The 15,417-nt window shown below is 39.5% G+C and overlaps 1 pseudogene; it reads left to right on the forward strand.

The window, feature by feature from the left end:
- Positions 1-14,238: 14,238 nt before the first annotated feature.
- Positions 14,239-15,120, forward strand: LOC113906258 (annotated as a pseudogene).
- Positions 15,121-15,417: the final 297 nt, after the last annotated feature.

Below are 15,417 nucleotides of genomic sequence, written 5' to 3' on the forward strand. Positions count from 1 at the left end.
CCCTTTTCAGATATATTAGAATCTTCTTCCAACACCACTTAAATGTCTTATGGCCTCATTACTTAACTTACTTTACTTTACTTACTTACATTACTTACTTTAGGGCTAAGCCTACTCTTGAGAGTCTCTTGGACTGCAAGGAGATCCAACCAGTCCATTCTAAAGGAGATCAGCCCTGGGATTTCTTTGGAAGGAATGATGCTAAAGCTGAAACTCCAGTACTTTGGCCACCTCATGCGAAGAGTTGACTCATTGGAAAAGACTCTGATGCTGGGAGGGATTGGGGGCAGGAGGAGAAGGGGACGACAGAGGATGAGATGGCTGGATGGCATCACTGACTCGATGGACGTGAGTCTGAGTGAACTCCGGGAGTTGGTGATGGACAGGGAGGCCTGGCGTGCTGCGATTCATGGGGTCATAAAGAGTCAGACACAACTGAGCGACTGAACTGAACTGAACTGAAACCTACTTGGTTCATGCCTCCGAATACGCCCAGACCTTCAAGTAAGAGACTGAATCACTTGTTTCCTGAGGTGTAGGCTTCGAGTTCAACATCAGGGCAGTCATAATTCTCTAATCTTTGTTTTCAAGCTTTAGGTTAATCTCTGCTAACTTCCAAATTTCTCTAATTTAATGAGGTTCTTCTTAATGTCTAGAGACGGGGTTTCCTTATTTGTTCTGCAAAAATGTACTTGGCCCTGATAACTTCTTGGTCCTTTGCTTGTTGAGCCTATACATTCATTACAGAATACCTCAAAAGGAGGAAAATATGAGGCAATTCTATGTAAATCTGTTCATATGCCCATTGCTATTCTTTCATTTCTTTTGTGACTCTTTTTTAAAAAATGTCTTTTAACTATATTTAGAATCCATCCAGTGAGGCTCATTTATTACAATCCCATTAGTCATTATTAAACCAATTAAAATATATCATTCAGTAGACATTGTATTGAGCCTCATTTTAAATGCATATGTTGGAACCATAATGGATCACTGTGTTGTCAGATATGGTGGGTTTTCATCTGTTGCTGATAAAGATGAAACTGTTTTTTGAAAAGTAAAAGCCATCTGCAGCTGCTTTGAAAGTCAACTGACATTTTGTTAATTAGCATTTATTTACAGTAGTTGAATAACAATATCAAACTACAATAAGAAATGAGCAGTTAACATTAAAAAGAAAAAAAGCTGGTGACATTAAGTTTCATCATTTGGCATCAAGTTAAAAGCACAAATTCCTTCAGAGACTAAAAAGGGTGTTGCTGAAGTCTGTTTAAATGTAAAATAAACTAGAAAGGGAAGGGGAGATCTCACAGAGGTGGAGTTAAGGTGTAGCTCTTGGGTCTTAGAATTGAACAGATGAGCAAACCACAGGTTGAGTAGCCACTTAATCGAAGGGGGAGGATAAGAAGTAGACAAAATTATTTCCTTGTTTAGTGGCTTTTAAACACAAGCCAAATTATCACTAGAATTTTGGCTGAGAGCAGATTCCAAATGACTTGATGATCAAATTAAGATGTCACACTCCACTCAGGTCCTGAACTGTTACCATCAGCCTCCGGACTGAAGCAGTTAGAGAGTGAGAGGAAAAGAGAGGGGCTGGTTTTGTCAGGAACACTTTGACTTGTTAAAATTAGGCGTCAGGAAAAAAATGCCCGCAGTTTTTTTGACTTCTTGCTTGTTTTGTTCCCTCCGTACGACTCCTAGAGTATGGAAGTATGAAAGTCAAAACTGGAAGCAAGTAGACATTTCATAAGACATAGTCAGTGCTGTGTTACCAACAAACAAATCACAAACCAATATTCTATAGTGACAGACATTTGCCTCTTCTATAGTCCTCCCCATAACTGGCACCAATACTAAATGTTCATTGAAGAAGGAGAAAAAATATTCTGCTGCTTTATCTTTTAGGAACGTTAATGTACTTTCTAACACAGGTCCAAAGTGTCTAAACTTTTGTATTGATAAACAGGGCTGTTAGCTGCTTTCTCTTTCTTAAAAATGCTGGCTTTGCCTCACAATTTTAATACTCTGCAGCATTACTTTTTTTTCCCAGGAGGCCAACAAAATAAGGCCTATTTTCAGTTCATGATTTCTATGATTGTAAGCATGCAAATGGCTATGCATTTATGGATCTAGACATCCATCCTCTCCTATCTCTGCAAGTTTCATATAATTTTGCTACCCAACCGTGATTCCAACTCCATGAAATAGGATGGATAATTAGTGATTTGGGACAGTGCCTGTCAGTACTGGGCAGAATCTGTGATTCTTCCCATTTTAATGGTCACGTACCAGTTAGGAACACCAATATAGAACATTTTAATAGAAAGAAAAAAGGCATCAACTTTTCCACTCCTCAGCTCACTCCAGCCAAGTGACACTGATGGATGAGCTCTGACCAGGAGTTCAAAACTAGTTTTTTAAACCACCCTCATTTACTGACAAGCAACTGATGAGAGACCATGAAGGCCAGTTACTCAGAGAATTTTCACACCATTGAAGGCAATAACTGTAGCTTAAAAACTTTAATTATTAATCTCACTTTCAGCAGATGTGTTCTAAATCTGGCCACCTACCTGCTGGCTTCAGCCAAGTGAATTATTTCCCGTTTTATGTGTGCAGAATGCTAGTAAATAAAATATTGGTACTATGAACTATTTCTCTTATATATATGACTAGCTAAGATCCATTAGTTTTCCTAAAGATGTGAGGTAGGGAGATTAAAAAAAAAAAGCCTGAAGTGTGCTTTGACGACAGGGGCACCATCTTATTTCATTCACTGGTTCTCCATCTAGTATTAATATTATTCCTGTTACCTTTTCACTCCAAAACATGGAAAGATTTTTTTTTTTTTATTCAACATTTCCCTTCCTTATCAGTAACTTTATTTGAGATCTAGATAGCCCTGAACTTGCTTGCCCATGTTGTTTCACAGGAAACCAGTTACATGAAAAATAAAGCATCTTGGGACTTCCCTAGTGGTCCAGTGGTTAAGAATTTGCTTTGCAGTGCAGAGGGTGTGCATTCAACCCCTGGTCAGAGAACTAAGATCTCTCCACATGCCACGGGGCAACTAAGCCTGTGCCCACTAGAACCCTCATGCCAACTAGAGAAAACCTGTGTGCCAAAATGATGAGGTGGCCAAAAATAAAAAAGCATCTTTTTTGTAGTGTATTACCAACAATTTCATATTAAATTAAAGTGTGCCATGCCAGGCACTCTAATATACACCTTCTTCTTTAATGTAATTCAGTTCTTCAATAATCTTATACAGTGGGCATTATTATTCCCATTTTATGTGTTAGGAAACTGAAGCTCAAAAATGTTAAGAGAGGAGTCCAAAGTGACACAATTGAAAGCAACTAATGACAAATCAAACCTCATTCCAGGGCTTCATCTATCTTAGAACATTTGGCTCATTTTCATGAAGATGATCAGAAAGATAGCTGATGCTATTAAGATGATGCCCTTATCCTTCAGTTTTTAGCACAGTTTTGAGCTATCCTATCTTTATTTCAATTAGATCACTTTTGTATTAAAACTCAGAACTAATGCCAAATGCTCCATTATCATTAGAACGTCCAGAAAAGGCTGGCAGAAAAGGCTTCACCTTTTGCCAGTTTAGGAATAAATTAGGCATATCTGCTACTGAGCTTTCAAATTCAGAAGTCAAAGAAACCCAAAATGATCTATGGAAGTTAACAGAAACTTTCTTATCCTTGAGCTTCCCTGGTGGCTCAAATGGTAAAGAATCTGCCTGCAGTGTGGGAGGTCTGGGTCCAGTCCTTGGGTTGGGATGATCCCCTTGAGAAGGGAATGGCTACCCACTCCAGTATTCATGCCTGGAGAATTCTATGGAGGAGCCTCCTCGCCAGAGGAGCCTGGCGAGCTAAAGTCCATGGGGTCACAAAGAGTCAGACATGACAGAGTGACTAACACTTCACTTTCTTATCCTGTGCTAGCTCATCCATCTCTCTTTTTTGTTTTAGGGACCATTTCTTCCTGCTTTCTCTTCCCACAGCTGAGTAGTATCTGCTTTTTCTTAGATGTTCCTCTGTCTGGAGTTATGAGTATTTCAAACTCAGTGAAAACTGGCCCTTTAAAGAAAATATGGTGTAGAAGAGAAGATAGGCTTTGTCACAGACAGGCTTGGCATCAAGTTCTTTATGTCATGATGAAGAATAGACTGTAAGAATAGGCAAGATAGTGACCATTGAGCCTTGGTTTCCTGATGTTATTTGACCTACAGAGTTTTTGTGGAATGAGTCAACTTAATATCTGAGACAGCAGGAACCCTTTACTGTAAAAATTACTCCATTTCCCTGTGTTAGTTCATCTAAGGCAGCTTAGTTTTTCTAAAGCCATTTTCTCCATTGCTGCTCTTTCTGGCCAGGACAGGTAATTTTATTATTATCATTGTGGAGTTGGCAGTGGTGGTGGTAAAACACACATAACACATACGATTTTCTACTGGGACTTCCCTGGTAGTCCAGTGATTAAGACCCTGTGCTTCCACTGGAGAGGGGTGTGGGTTCAATCCCTGCTTGGGGAACTAAGATCCCACATACCACACAGCATGGCCCCCCAAAATTACTCTTTTAACAATTTTAAAGTCTACAGTTCCATGGTATTAAGTACATTCACATTGTTGTACAGTCATTGCCACCATCCACCTCCAAAACTTCTTTGTCTTCCCACACTGAACTTCTGTACCCACTAAACAGTAACTCCACGTTTCTTCCTCCCTGCAGCCACCGGTGGCCACCATTCTATCAATACTTTCTGTCTCAACGAGTCTGACTACTCTAGGTACCTCAGATAAGTGGAATGTCACAATATTTGTCCTTATTTCTCTCAGCACAGTGTCCTCAAGCTTCATTCATGTTGTAGCATGTGTGAGGATTTCTTTTTTTCTTAGGCTTAAATAATATTCTGTTGTATGTATAGACATATTCTCCATACACATTCATCTGGACTGCTAATTCCGATAGCATGGATGCCTGGACAGAGATGTGACGGAAACCATATTCTTTCAGGAAGGACGTGTAGCTCATTCTGGGGTTGGAGAATTTGAGAGAGAAAGGACCCCCCAGAAAGACTAGCGTGAGGTGGGTTGTCCTCAGCACCTGCCCCCCCTTTCTCCTCTTATTATTCAGCACTTTTTGCTTATTATCCTTCCCTGCCTCTGTATTTGCTGCATCATTTAAACAGCAATAGCCTAAATTAGGAGGATGAGATTAACATACACGCACTACTGAATATAAAATAGATAACCAACAAGGACCTACTGTATAGCACAGGGAACTCTACTCAAATTTTGTAATAACCTATATGGGGAAAGAGTCTGAAAAAAGAATATACATATATGTGTATGTATGTGTACATATATCATCTGTATCACTGTGCTGTACATCTGAAACTAGCATGACATTGTAAATCAACTATACTTCAATTAAAAAAAAAAAAGCCGTGGTCTAATCCAAGCCCTAAACCCATACTGTCGTTTCAACAATAAATTAAGAAGCCACCCATTGTGAGGACAAGGTAAATAATATTTTATTTGAGTTTGAAAATCTCCCAAAACAAAACTTGGATATCTATGACTCAGGATTTTTATAGCTGCGAGATTAGCAAAGAATCCATTTTCAAGCATCTCTTTCTCTGTCCCCCTTCTCTCCTTCCTCTCTATCTTTCTCTCCTTGAACCCTCTTTCATTTCCTTCAAGATATTTCTTTTGCTTTTGTGATACATTTGGGTCTATGTTCTTTCCCTGAAATGGCTGCAAAGAAACGTAGCACTAGCCTAATTAAATATTTGTCTAGCTCAAGAAATTCTCCCTCTTTAGTTCATTTCATTTTGTATCTCTGGACCTCCAAATCACAGGAGGAAGAGAAAAGTGAAATGCTAAATATCACAGCACTATATTGAGTAGTTTAATGGGAATTTAAAATAAAGGAAAATCTGGTACAAATACAATTTGCTATATCAAACTTCCAGGTTTGTCCTCAAGACATTTATCTTTTAAAGAATTGTTTCTACCTCAAAACCTCTGTGAGTAAAAAGAGCACATGGAGCATCATCTTTCTCTTTAGAAAATGAAGAAATATAAATCAATCTTAGTTTCTTGCCTTCGAAACACTGTGAAAAATCACCGTGGGAGATGTGTGTCCTTCCCAACCTTTGCAGCTCTCTAAGTCTCTCTTCTTTAAAGGGAAAGAGTGATTTTGATCAGAAGCTTTTTAAAGACCAATTTGCAAAGCAAAAATTTTCTAAATCAAACCATCTCTAGAAACACATCTACCACAAACACTGGATGGTTTGGTGCCACAAAAAGAACTGTAGAATTTTAGAGTTGAAAGTATCTTGGTCCAAACCTCTAAATGGATGCTTCTTTTCTAGTCCACAAAGTGGAGGAGACAGCACCGTAAGAGTAGGTGACTCTTGGGACTCTTGGGACAAGGGACTATGGCTTGTGTGACCTGTGATCACTGTAGAATGCTGGAAGCAGATCAGTGTATTTGTGCAGCATGAAGGTGGAGGAAAGAAAGGAGAGAGGGGGAGGAAGGAGGGTAAAATCAGAGAAAACAAGGCAGGGAGGAAGGAAGCAGAGAAAGAGAGACAGCAGGGTCAGCAGGTAAGTAGTATTTATTACACACACATATACATACATATATATATTACACACATGTATTACATATATATGTGTGTGTGTGTGTGTGTAATATATATATATATATATATATATATATATATATAATTTTTGACCAAGAGCTTTTACTGTTTAGATTAACTAATTGAATTATCTTAGCAAACCACTAACAAAGATATTAATATCCCACATTTAGTGTTGAAGAAGTTTAAGTTCAAAGAATGTAAATGCATATATTTCTAGCTCATTGCAGGAAGGAGACATTGATGAAAGAGGCAGAATTCCTCTTGAAAGGGACACACGGTGAGAGAAAGGCAGAGAAGGTGTGTGTGGTAGATCCATACTTATGAAATGCTTCCTTACGCGTCCCATAAATCCACACTTATGAAATAATACTCTAATGAAGAGATTGCGGCCATGCCCATGAGTTACAGAGACCCCGAATTAGTATTAATGGTGATTAATCTCCTCCTCCTCCTTTGTCAGATATGACAAAAGAAAAGGTGACAGTAGGCTTTGCACTGTTTTCCTTTCTTCAGTTTCTGCTGCTGCTGCTAAGTCACTTCAGTCATGTCTGACTCTGCGACCCCAGAGACAGCAGCCCACCAGGCTCCACCACTAATGTCTCCATGAACCTCTTACCAATTGCAGTGCATGCATGGGTGCTCAGTTGCTCAGTCATGGCTGACTCTTTGCAACCCCATGGACTGTAGTCTGCCAGGTTCCTCTGTGCATGGGATTCTCCAGGCAAGAATACTGGAGTGGGTTGCCATTTCCTTCTCCAGGGGATCTTCCTGACCCAGGGATCGAACCCAAGGCTCTTTTGTATCCTGCATCGGCAGGTGGATTGTTTACCACTGTGCCACCTGGGAAGCCCACTTGCAGTGCATAGCACATTATAGACACCTAGGAGGAAATGGCCTAACACCAATACGTAATGCTAAAAAGGAGGAAAACATCACTTTGATCCAAGCAGTTTGTGCCCCAGATGTGGGTTTTGGTTATTCTGATTTCAGCTTCTAGAACAAAGGGTGCTACAACCAGCTGGGCTAATAACTCATTTCAGGAGTAGAGAGAAGACTCTTGAAGTGCACTGCATCTGATTCGTAAGCAGGCCTTTGCTGACGCATTACTTAAATAATTTAGGGAAAGCATAGGGCTCTCAAATTCACCAGTGACTCCAGCCTCAAGGTACACAAATCTCTTTTCAGTGTCTTAAATGTAATGCTCTAAGGCTTCAGGCAGATTTCTCTGGCAATAATTAAACTTCTGTATGTCTCAGTTTCCTCCACAATAAAACAGGAAAAGAGAGGCTGGTCTCTAGGGCACATGCCAGCTTCGGCTTTCTGGACACCTGCGATTCCCTGCGCATGGAGTGCTGTCTGTGTACAGAGTATTGGACTCACCCTTGAATATTCTGTACCAGTGGAAAGACTTAAACACAAATTTTCATCACCACCATTGTCATCCCAGTAATCTTCACAGAGTATGCTAAGAATTATTTCTATTTCTGATTCTTACTGTAAAATCCTTAAAATAGGCATTATTACCTGCAATATAATGATGAAGAAATTGTATTCACTCAAGAGTTATCCTATATTAGTGATTAATTTAAGCTTGCTGCAGAAGTGCTGTAGGATGTTTACAAAGTTGACTTGTCAAACAGATTTCTGTTTGTTTCCTTTGCTTTGTTTATTTTGCTTAATTCTTTTTCTTTATTTAAGACTACTTCCTCAGGCTAGCCTCACAAGAGAAATAATTGTATTTTCAAAGGTACAAAGGTCAACTCCTCTTCAAGGCAGCAGAAATCTCACTCTATCAGATAGCTCTTGAATTTAACTAGCACAAGCCAAAAGGACCACCTCTTCCTTGATGTCCTTTCTGGACGCTGAACGTATTTCTGTCACAGAACCTGTAACACTTTATCGAATTTAATCACTACAAGCCCATCTCTCCTTATCAGATTCTACCTGTGAGTCACTAAGCCGATTACTTTTATCCTCATTGGAAGAGAAATTTTTTATCTTCACTGTTCCATCAGTTCAGTAGTACCTGAGACATAATAAGCACATAAAAAATATTGACTGACGGAATGAAATGTTAATAAATTAGCTTTCACAGTATTGTGTAAATTTAAAATACAAGCAACAAATGTCTGTGTTTTATCTTTTCTTTATTTGCATCAGTGTGGTGGGCGGGCAAGGAAAATGCTAAGGCGCTCTTTCCTTTCCTGAACCCCACCCTCTCTATAAAATTTTCTTGTAATTTCTCTCCCTTCTAGTTCAGAAACCTGGAAATTCTCTCCGATCTTCTTAACTTTAAACCAGACGACGTCCAGAGTTTCTGCTTCATCCCCGTCCTGTATCCTCCATCTTCACCTGTCACCTCACTATTGACAGCTAGTTGGATGGTTAAGCGTTGCTCTACAGTTTTTTCATTTATTTGTTTGTTTTTTAGAGTTTGCATTTTTTGACTTTTTGGTAATGTAGACCATTTTAAAGTCTTCATTGAATTTGTTACGGTATTGCCTCTGTTTTAGTTTTTTGGCAGATCTTAGCTCCCTGACCAGGGATTGAACCCTCACCCACTGCAACAAACGGCCAAGTCTTAACCACTGGACTTCCAGGGATGATCCTGCTCTACAGTTTCCAGTTTGTCTGGTCTATAACAAGATCATAAACATTGAAGATGGAGATGGTTAACACGATTCTTTGATTTATACTGTTATTTCTTGATTGATCAACATTAGCAATAGATCAGTTATTGGCTTTCTGCTGAAGCAGGCCTACAATGTACCTCTTCTCCCTCCTTTTGGCTACATGCTTGTGATCGTTAATTTCACATTGTCCGCTTGAGTGGGCCATGGGACATCCAGATATCTAATTAAACATTATTTCTGGGTTTGTCTTGGAGGGTGTTTCTGGAAGATATTAGCATTTGAGATGGTGGCTTCAGTAAGGCGGATGGTCCTCCACAATGTGGGTGGCCATCAGTCGATTTGTTGAGCCCGTAAACAGAACAAAAATGCAGAGGAAGGTTGAATTGCCCCTCCCCCAACCTGAGGGCTTGAGTTGAGGCATTGATTTTCTCCTGCTCTCAGGGTTCCTGGTTCTTAGGCCTTCAGACTACATCGCCAGCTTTCCTGGGTCTCCCACTTGCAGACAGCAGCTCATGGGACGTCTCAGTCTCCATAACCACATGAGCCAATACCTCACAATAAATCTCTCTCTAGGATATATATATATCCTGTTCATTCTGTTTCTCTGGGGAACCCTAGTACAGTACTTATTTTTATTTCCTCTATTGGATACATCTAAACTTATTTTTCCATCAGTACCCTTTCTTAGTTTATACCCTCAATCTGTTGAGGAGCACATCTTCAAGTAAATTCCTAAGAAGGGTGCATAGGACATAGATGTTCATTATACTGATATATTTGAATATGTTTTATTATTGGAATGACCGTTTGGTTGAACAATCTGTTCTCAATTGAAAATAACTTCCCTCATACTTCAAAGATATTCTTTTAGCATCACTGTTATTGTTTAAAAAGTTTGATATCAGTCTGGATCTACCCATTTGTATGTGACCACTCTCCTACCCCTGTAGTCTTGCCCCCACTGGCTGGAAACTTCATGATCTCACATCCAGAGTCTCACACAGGTATGTCTAGGTATGTAATCATTCACTAACCTTTCTTGGCATCTAATACACTCTTTTTAAATAGGAAATTTATTATTCTCTAGGGTCTCAAATGTCACCATTTGACCACCCAACTCTTTTTGTCAATAGTACATATCCATCTCTAAAATATGGGATGACTCCCTTACCTTTTCCCCGCTTCTATCACTCAAAATATGGGATGACTCCCTTACCTTTTCCCCTCTTCTATCACTCAAAATATGGGATGACTCCCTTACCTTTTCCCCGCTTCTATCACTAGAATATAAGCACAAAGGAATTTTGGTCTTTTTTTTTTTTTTTTTATCACTGTTGCATCAAGAATTGTGCCCAGCATCTTGTGGGTATTTAATAAATACTTGTTAAATAAATCTTTGTTTCATATTTAAGAAAGAAACAATGAAAGTTGCATCTGCCTACATAGGTCTTGTCAATAGGCAGACTTCACTTTAGACTGAGTGTATGGGCAGCTGTCCACCAGGAGAGCCAGCCATTGCACTGGAACTCTCAGGGAATAGATTGGAGAGGAATTTGTACTGGGGTGTAAACACCCGAGTTCTTTCCAGAGACTTAATTCTGAAAAGTAATTGTGATACAAAATTTTATTTGGAGTATTAAACAGATATCTTTAATAAGGATGGAGGCTGCAGAGAGAGAAAGAGAATAGAAATCAGAAGTAATTCCACTTAATAGATGGTAGGATTATTGACAATCATTTTTACCTCTGTATTTTCCAAAAATCTTTCAGTTTTTCCTATGTGTTAGAGAAATTAACAAAAATTAACACAATATGTTTACAAGATGCTCTAGCGAGGATTATCTGATTTCTATATGATGTGAACTGTTCATGTGAGTGTCTATTCAGTACTTCCTCTTCATCCCAGGTTACCACCTGATTCTTCCCTTCAGTTTTTCCCACATCCTTTTAACTCTTTAACCATTTGGAAATATCACTTTAATTCAGGCACAGGTTTATTTAGAAATCTTCTATCTGATGGAGTTGTTAGCATTTCTGCTACGTAGGCAACAAAGCGTGGTTCTGTCACTAACATCTTTTCATTTTTAGCAAAGTCAAATCTTAAACTCTTCTAACCAACTTGTAGAAATCAAAGCCAAACTTAAATATACTCCTCTCTCTCTTAAAGAAAAAAATGGGGAGTCGAGATAAGTGTAAAGAACTGCATATATGACTGTATTTCTTGGAGAAAGCAGAATGAGTTTGGAAAGAGAGAGAAGGGTATATGTTTCAAAACAGAAGAAAAATACTTGTGGAAATATAAAAAAATCCACTTCTAATTTCCAAAGTGTGATTAATGTCTTAAAAAACATATCAAATGACTACCTTAAATACATAGACCCACATACACTATTCTTTTATTATGGAAGTGATGCATTTTATTATAGAAAAAAGGAAGTATTAAAAATGCAAGTAAAGATTCCAGTTGAAATACCCTACCCTAAATTCTAGAGCTAAGTTCTCGAGGATGCACTTTTGAATTCTATACTTTTATTTTAAAATTATGTTGTGAACATTTGCATGTCATTAAGTTCTTCAAAAATCAGAATTTTTCAGAACCCTCAATGTACGATAATCCACCACTCCAGTACAATTTTTCATTTAACTTAGTTCCAGTTTTTTGTATCATAAATAGAAAGTAAAGAACATCCCTGTGCAAAAAGTGTTGTCCACATCTCTTTCTAATTTCTAATGACAGAATTCTAGAAGAAGAATCCTTGGGCTAAATAACCAGAGGTTTTTAGCCTTCTGAAATATATAGCCAAATACCTCCCAGGAAGTGGTAATACTAAACATTCCTTCCAGGTTACTTGACAGGGTCCATCACCTGACCATCTCTCACCCTGAGCTGGCAATTAAATAAGTTTAAAATGATGTTTAATAAGATAGATAACTAATAAAGACCTACTGTATAGCACAGGGAGCTTTACCCTGCGATTACCTATATGGGAAAAGAATCTAGAAAAAAATGGATATATGTATATTTATAACTGATTCACTTTGCTGTAGACCTGAAACTAATACATTATAAATCAGCTATACTCCAATAAAATTTTCTAATAAAATAAAATGATATTTAGATTTGTGAGATTATCAGGAAAGCTGAACTTTCCCCCATTTTTGTTGAACATCTATAATTCCTCTTTCATGTGTCTTTTAATCCAGTTTTTTTCTATAGACATGTTTGTATTTTGCAGATTTATAAAAACTCTTAGAAAAAAATGTTACCTCTTTGCCTGTCATCAGTGGTAGACATTTTTCCAGCATTGTCATTTCAACGTGTCCCATGGTATTTTCTTTTTTGTTTAAGAAATGATAGTTTTAATATACAGTGTTTAAGACTTTACGTCACCAATTCTATTGCTCTTGCTGAAAGGTTTCTTCGCCTGTCAGTCATTTTTATTTGCTTCTAATATTTGTGTTGTTTGATTTACTATATACATTGTTTTATACAGACATCTCTAGAGTTTATTACTGTGTGTGACATATGGGATAAGGTAAAGACCTAGTCTAATGTCTTCCGTATGTCACTGATTGAGTAATCTGTCCCTTACTTTGTTCTGAAGTCACCTTTATAGCATCTCAAGCCATTGTACAATATAGGGTGCTTTCTTTTTGGGGGGCTAGTCTCTTATTGACTCACACTTGTGCAAGCACCATTACTGTAACTCGGCAATATATCTTCTACCTGGTAGAACAAGTTCAACCTTCCTCATTAGCTTTCCTTTCCAACTTTTCTTTTGCTATTCTTATGTGATGCTGAAGCTGAAGTTTCAATACGTTGGCCACCTGATGTGAAGAGCTGACCCATTAGAAAGATTGGGAAAGATTGAAGGCAAGAAGAGAAGGGGATGACAGAAGATGAGATGGTTGGATGGCATCACCAATTCAATAGACATGAGTTTGAGCAAATCTGGGAGATGGTGAAGGACAGGGAAGCCTGGCATGCTGCGGTCCGTGGGGAGGCAGAGTTGGTCATGACTGAGCTACTAAATAACAACAGCAACAAATTCTTATATACCTATTCCTCCAGAAGAACTACTGAAGAAAAAATCCTATTGAGAATGTGTTGGGTTACATTAAACCTAAAAATTAGTGTGGATAAAACTGATATATTTATAATAGTCCACACAGACACACGGCATGGCTTCCTATTTATTTAAGCCTTATTTTATGCTTCTTGGTATAATTCTATGGCATTTTTCATGAAGGTCTGACATACTTTTTATTAAGCTTGTATTTCTAGGTGTTTTATATTCCTGTTACTATTGTGAAAGAGTTTCGTTCCTCATTATACTTTCTGATTGTGCCTGGTATGTTTGAAATCCATTGACACTTATATTTATTCATCTTGCCAGAGTCGCTTATAATTATTTTTTAGCTGGTTCTCTAGGGTTTTCTAGATATATGATGATATCAGCTGCAAACAATGATAACTTTGTTTTTCTTTTTCTGCTAATCACCCTTCTTATTTTTGTTCTCTGCTGCACCAAAACTTATAAAATAATAATTAACTAGGGAGGAGAGTAGACATTCTTGGTTTGTTCCCGATGTTAGTGGAAATGTCTCCATTTGTATTTTCCTAATAAATTAAATGAGTTGTCAATATGAAAATGTTCCTTAATGTGTTAAGGAATTATCCTTATATAGATAACAAAAAGATTTGTCTCATTAGCAATGATTGCAGGGCAGCGCTCACACGGTGAAGGTGGAAGTAAAGGGACCACTCTAGCCTGTGACCTCTGTCTCTGGCTGGGCTGGTACCGCCCAGCGGCCCAGGACAGACCTGAAATGTATGGTGATGCAGGAACCAGCTCCAGGATCCGGATAACCTGCCACCCGAGTGGCTCCCGACCTCCAGAGACCCGCAAGAGTCTCCTGTGGTCTGATAATGGCTACCCCTCCATATAAGCCAATGGCTGAATTGGTGTCAGGGCCGATGGGACCGTGTACAAGGCCGTGATCCCCACGGTGGCCATTTTGTGGCCCTCAAGAGTGTAAGAGTCTCCAGTAGAGGTGTGCTGGAGGAGGCCTGCCCATCAGCACAGTTGGTAAGGTGGACTTACTGCCATGTCTGGAGGCTCTTGAGCATCCCAGTGCTGTCCGGCTGATGGACGTCAGTGCCACCGCCTAAAATGACCGAGAGGCCAAAGTGACCCTGGTGTGTGAGCATGTGAACCAAGACCTAAGGACGTATCTGGACAAGGCACCCCCACCAGGCTTGCCAGTGGAGACCACCAAGAATCTGATGCCCTGGTTTCTAAGAGGCCTGGATTTCCTTCCTGCCAACGGCATCGTTCACCGAGACCTGAAGCCAGAAGAAGGTGACAAGTGGTGGGACAGTCAGGCTGGCTGACTTTGGCCTGGCCAGAATCTACAGCTACCAGGCAGCACTACACCTGTGGCTGTTAACACTCTGGTACCGTGAACTCCAAAAGTCCTTTTGCAATCTACCTATGCAAAGCCTCTAGATGTGTGGTGCGTTGGCTGTATCTTCACAGAGACACTCTGAAGCTGACCAGTTAGCTGATAGGCAGAATCTTTGACCTGATTGAACGGCCCCCAAAGGATGACTGGCCTCCAAACGTATTTCTGTCCCCAGGAGCCTTCCCCCTGCCCCCACCCTGGGGGCTCCTCACAGTTGTACCTGAGACAGAGGAGTCTGGAGCACAGCTGCTGCTGGAAATGCTGACTTTTAACCCCCACAAGGGACTCTGCATCCCGAGCCTCGCAGCCCTCTTATCTACACAAGGCAGGAGGTGACCCCAAGTGAACAACAAAATGGCTGCAACAGAACCAAGAGGAGAGACACCGACATTTCCCTTCCTTTGAACACTTGAGTGAAGAGACTCCGTCTGAGAAGGTGACCTCTGTCTTCATCTCTGAGGCTGTGAAGACTCCTCCTTCAACTTCTTACAGACTATTTTGCTGCCTTAATGACATTCCCCTGCCGCCCCTCCTTTTGAGGCTTATCCTTCTCCTGCCCCACCATGTCCTTACACAAAGGGGTATGTCCCTTGTTCTCCTCTTCCCTATACCTTGATGTTGGGATGCTTTTTCATACAGGAAA

The sequence above is a fragment of the Bos indicus x Bos taurus genome, chromosome 16 (genome assembly GCF_003369695.1).
Source record: "Bos indicus x Bos taurus breed Angus x Brahman F1 hybrid chromosome 16, Bos_hybrid_MaternalHap_v2.0, whole genome shotgun sequence".
NCBI lineage: Eukaryota > Metazoa > Chordata > Mammalia > Artiodactyla > Bovidae > Bos > Bos indicus x Bos taurus.